Here is a 6,019-nt window from a genome sequence, read left to right on the forward strand (position 1 = left end):
CAACATCCCTCCTGTTCCTTATCTCATAATTCAAAAGGGAAATTGACGACAACATGTGGCGTGTAACACCTGACAGTGCTTAGCTTCGGTGATAGGACCTGAAGCATTTTATCCATCTTGGTACGGCTGTTGACCTGTTCACCAGTATTCTGACCTATTCAATTGCAATGGTAAGTTATTGTCTGAAGATGGCCTTTAAGGCTAAAAATCGGTTTATAAATTAGTAATGCACAGTTCGTGTTTTCATTGATAAATATTACAGTGTTTTACCAAGCAACAATGTAAGTTACCATTAATACGTAAGAGAATTCATTGTCGATGTTTCCGGCGATAAACTCATTGTAAGGGAATCGGCAACGCTACTGCAGCTTCTTTTACGGATACCCCAAAGTCCCGATCAGAAATCCTCTGAAATGAATTGTTGGGGTAAATCTAGTTGGGATGCTTCTTTATAATTATGTTTTCCTTATTGATATTAAGGGTGGAGCCTAGCTCTGATGCGTAAGTGCACTTTTCCTTCTTTAATAACGTACACACAAATTTTAAACAAATATTGTAAAACGCAGATATCCTATGGGAGGTACCAGCGATCTGAATTTCAGATCAGAACTTTCTAGAAACTCAGAGACATGTAATATTCTTTTCCCAAAATGAGAAAAATGTGATAGTACTTGTCACTTGTCCTTTCTTTGGGGGGAGGGGGGGTGGTGCTAGCTCATTTCTAATGTTTTCCGTTTTCGGCGCTGCAGGGCTGAGTTGTTCTGTAAGTGTGTAAGTGGCTGTCCGTGTACGTATATCACGCTAAGTTTGAAACTTATAATATTAAACTAGTGTGCGCGTGTGCTTGTGCATGTGTGTGTGTGTGCGTGCGCGTGCGCTTGTGTATCTGTGTGTGGGCACCTTTATCTATGAGGAACGGTGTCCACATCACCCCTCCCCCCCCCCTCCCCTCCTAGTTCGCTGGGAAGGGACAGAATGTAGCGATTCAGGCACTTTTCTTTCAATAAAACTATTTAAATCAGTGTTACACAGATTTTTAACATGTGTAAGACGTGTATATTTCTATTGTCTATTGTGAAATCACAATTTATGAAAGATGTCTATATTTTATTAATAGGATTAAGTAGGAATAATTAATATTTGTCATGTTGGAAGTAATTGTGGTAGCAGGGAATATCTGCACCAAAGTATTGTTGACATAATTTTTAAAAGGGCGGGAGAAACCGTGTACGGATACATTTTAAGAAAAGAGCGGGAAAGACCGCGCATTGATATATTTTGTAATGGTAGCAGGGATTGTCTGCACCAGAAACCATTGTTGGCAGGAGAGACCGCACTTTAGCGTTCGTAGGAAGTCAGTAGTAAGCGAGAAGTGAAGCGAGTCGGTAGCAGGTCTGAAGCGAGAGGTTGAGAGGAGCGGTGTGCCAGCCAGCCACCAGCTGTGATTTACAAGAGATTATAAACGGATGTACAGAGACATCAGCTAACTATTATCATAAGAGGAAGCAATATTATTGAATTAATTTTTTGAGAAACTCAAGACTACTGAAGGTATGTTTGCGCATTGCTAGTTGTAAGATTATTGTAAAACGTAAGTCCCATTTGAACGTTTGTACAATCATTTCATTCAGAATATAATTGACTTTTGCCAGCAATATTGCATTTCTAAGTATAATCCATCCCAAAAACCATCAACGTAAAACTTTGCAAAATTTTATTGTTGTCAAGGAAAAGTTTAACTATGAATTACGTAATTTCAGTCAAATTAATTATAGAATAACGTCAGCTTTGCTATTAAAGAATAACGTCAGCTTTGGTAATAAATACAGCCACTTATTATGAAAGCCCACCAGCAGCTAATATAGTAAAACAGAGTAAGTACATTCATGTCGCAGTTCGGTGTAGCAGTCAGATGGCAATCCAGTAACAGTAAAAAAGGTAAGGAACAGTTTTGGGTTATTGCAGGTAACGACTGAGGGCCACGACGACGACACATTCTATGTTCCGTCTAAATAAGCAGAAAATCACATTTAATAAGCAGCAATTAAATTTGTATGCGAAGATAGAGAAAGAGAATAAATTTCAAAGGGAAGATTTCATTTGTTATTATTAAGCAACAGATAGAAATCCTAAGAAAAGGTTACATAGTTTGTTGTAAAAGGGAAGGTTATCAATAACACAAGAGGTACAGAGGAGACGGGAAGGCTTCACATGGTAAGATCTGAAAGCTTTTTATGGCTTCTTATAAGTCTCCATTTGTCTTCCGAAGTATTGCACATACAACACACACCCAGGCCAAGCGGCCCTCCACCCTGTTCCGGCGTAACGTCGAGCGCCGACACGTCGGCCAGGAACGTTACAGCAGAGAGGGCTGCGAGACGGCGTCAGCCTTTAGTATGCTGACGACCCCTCTCTAGGACGACACCGAGACAGCAGCGGCCTCCAGGCGAAGAGAACATAAGCACCGCTCCGCCTGGCCACAACCGAGTCGAAGTCTAGTCGACCTACGGCCGCCACAGCAGTAACTTACAAGCTGTAATAGGTTCAGTTGCATTACGAATTGTATATACTGAAGAGCTCGCTTATATTTGTCTGTCGTCCCTTCCTTGCGACACATCTATATCTCACAAAGTTAAGTACTCTAATCATTTCCTTTTATAATAAACTCCATTAACACGATTTGCTTGAATTGTTGTCCAGCGATCAGAGAAAGCAGGTTTCCTAGGTACCCTTTATTAGACGGGTGACCATAACACAACACTCTTCACCCCCCTCCGCCCCCCTAGGAAATATCATAATGGATCCCTGGTAAGTGTCACCTGTTCTACAGTCATCTACAGCTGCATCTACATCTGTACCCTGCAAACCACCGATTCTCTCTGTTCCATTCACGTATGGAGCGCAGATAGAACGATAGTTTGAATGCCTCTGTGTGTGCAATAATTATTCTAATCTTATCTTCACGATCCCTATGTCAGCGATACGTAGGGAGCTGTGGTATATTCCTGGGGTAACAGTTTAAAGCCGGTTGTTTAAACTTTGTTAACAGACTATCTCGGGATAGTTTACGTCTATCTTCAAGAGTCTCCCATTTCAAGTCCTTCAGTGCCTCTGTGACACTCTCCCAAGGATCAAACAAACCTGTGACCGAAACTTCCTGGCAGATTAAAACTGTGTGCCGGATCGAGACTCGAGCTTGGGTAGCTCAGTTGGTAGAGCACTTGCCTGCGAAAAGCAAAAGTCCCGAGTTCGAATCTCGGTCCGGCACACAGTTTTAATTTGCCGGGAAGTTTCATATCAGCGCACACTCCGCTGCAAAGTGAAAATCTCGTTCTGGAAACCTGTGACCATTCGTGCTGCCCTTCTCTGTATACATTCAATACCCATGTTAGTCCTATCTGGTACGGGTTCAACACACTTTGAAAGGAGTCTACTGGGGTACACTTGTATGTGGCACCCGAATACGATAATAATATTAATGTAAACCAAAGTAGAACTACGATTTTATAAACGATGTGTGTCTCTGATAGTTTTATAAAGCGGATCGCTGACTGTGCACGACCGCAGAGCCAAAGATATTGCTTGTGGTCTGAGGTAGCAGTATTAGAGTAAGAGAGTGCTTGACGCACAGTTGTAGGTAGCTGTCTGTGAACGAAAGAGGATGGAGCAGGCAGTTTTTTTGGTGCGCTCTATGGAGCCATCAAGTGTTAGATTAATATAGGAATTACGAGAACATGTAAGCAGAAGTCTTCTCACAAGCAAGGTAAAGATGATACATATTTATGACTTTCGTTCTGCAAGTGCGCTATTATATATGAATTGGCTGATAATTCTCAATTGTTAAGTAGCCCCAGAATGAACGTAAACTGTTTTGATGAAAATGGTAGTTAGATAACATAGGTATATGTAATATGATGATTTGTGTTTATGCTGGTTTAGTGATGTTAGGTAATACTTGCTGTTTAAATCTCGTTTGTGGGTCAATTAATGGTTCAAATGGCTCTGAGCACTATGGGTCTCAACTGCTGAGGTCATTAGTCCCCTAGAACTTAGAACTACTTAAACCTAACTAACCTAAGGACACCACACACATCCATGCCCGAGGCAGGATTCGAACCTGCGACCGTAGCGGTCTCGCGGTTCCAGACTGCAGCGCCAGAACCGCGCGGCCACTTCGGCCGGCGTGTGGGTCAATTAATAAATATGACATTTTTCTGACCAACGTAACTTCAATTGTCAGATTTTTTGACAAGACAAACTTAACTTGCTATATAATTTTACAAAAAAAGCTGAGTATTAGTAATTCATCGCAATCAATACCCCGTCCCTGTCCAGATCATATGATGGACCAGGCAGTTGGATTTTTCTTAAATGTTTTTATTTATAAGCCAAAAGAACTTCATGTGCATTTCAAAGTATTATGGCCAGCATTGCACACTGCTGAGCCTGTAGCTAGCAAATTTTATTTTTTTATGAGAGACCAGAAAATATCGTGTTCCACTGTTGCTGCTTTAGAGGAATGGCAGTTTAATTTATTTGTTACTTGTACAGGGACCAAAGTTATCAGTCTTGAACAGTGTCACAGGATTTTGTATCCACCCAAAAATTCAAATCTAAATCATTAAAAGAACGTAACAACTTCAGCAATATTCTAGAATCAGTTGCGCGAGTGATTTTTAACCAATCACTTTTTTGTACCGACTGCACATCCCCAGTATTTTACCAATAAACCAAAGTTTACCATCAGCTTTACCCACGGCTAAGCTTATGTGATCTTTCCATTTTATATGCCTACAAAATGTTACACCCAGGTATTTGTATGAGTTGGCCGATTCCAACAGTGGCTCATTGATATTTTAGTCATAGGATACTACGTTTTTTCGTTTCGTGAAGTGTAAAGTTTTAAATTTCTGAACATTTAGAGCAAGTTGCCGATCTCTATACCACGTTGAAATCTTGTCAAGATCTGACTCAATATCTAGGCAGCTTCTTTCAGATAGTACTTCATCTGCAAAATGCCTGATTTTATTATTGACTGCGAGGTCGTTAAAAAACAACATGAAGAGCAAGTGTCCCAACACATTTCCCTTGGGCATACCCGAAGTTACTTCTTCATCTGACGATGTCTCTCCGTCCAAGACAACATGCTGTGTCCTCTGTACCAAAAAGTTCTCAATCCAGTTACAAATTTCACTTGATATCCCATTATCGTTTATAGAGTACTTTCCTTTCCTCGAATATTGACATACATCTCTATTCATTCATTATTTTTCAGAATATTCAACATTCAACGACTGAAACAGCGAAATCAACGACGAACTATTGGGAGGCTTAATTACCGAACACATACCGCGTTCAGTCATTAATGCACCTCTGAGCAAAGTACAGATCAGTCCTGATACATTACCGGACATTTAAAGAACCTTGCAATAATTATGTTGAGAATGATTCGGACATTGATCTCCACACAATAAAATTGTTGATCTTCAACATCAGTCAAACATAGACCCCGCTGTGCTAGTTTTATTCGATGGTGGAAGAAAATAGATCAAGTTCTCATTCAGGATTCTGCACTGAAAAAGTATACTTTCTTTTCGAAGCATGAACTCGACGCGTTAACAGAGTCAAATGGTTCCCCTCTCGTGGCGGGTTGTTGTCTGCATCTTTTACGTACGTGTCGTTTAATTTAGTTCAGCCTAATCGCCTCTCCGAAAATTTTCACTACTTCTGGGAAAGCAAATGGAGGAAACACTTCAAAGTGCTTCACGTTCCTTGCTTCGAATGTCACTGTGCCGTGAAGAACACAGTCGCCTACGGTAAATGGTGATTTCACGTTAAATTTACTTGTACTCTGTCCATTCGTCATATGTATGTTACTGGAAAACAATGTGCTCCATTGGGAAACCTTTAAGCTCCATACATCCCTAGTGAGAGCATACACAAAGGTGTGGAACATACAGTAAAACAAGAACAGATATATACACAAAGAAATGTACGCTAATATTCCTTCCTCCCGCGT

General features: G+C 40.6%; 1 non-coding gene across 1 annotated transcript; it reads left to right on the forward strand.

Annotated features, from left to right (window-relative positions):
• Positions 1–3,194: 3,194 nt before the first annotated feature.
• Positions 3,195–3,269, forward strand: Trnar-gcg. Its single transcript has one exon. It is a non-coding gene; the product is annotated as a tRNA-Arg (tRNA).
• The last annotated feature ends 2,750 nt before the right edge of the window (positions 3,270–6,019 follow it).

Source organism: Schistocerca americana, chromosome 8 (genome assembly GCF_021461395.2).
Source record: "Schistocerca americana isolate TAMUIC-IGC-003095 chromosome 8, iqSchAmer2.1, whole genome shotgun sequence".
Classification (NCBI taxonomy): Eukaryota; Metazoa; Arthropoda; class Insecta; order Orthoptera; family Acrididae; genus Schistocerca; species Schistocerca americana.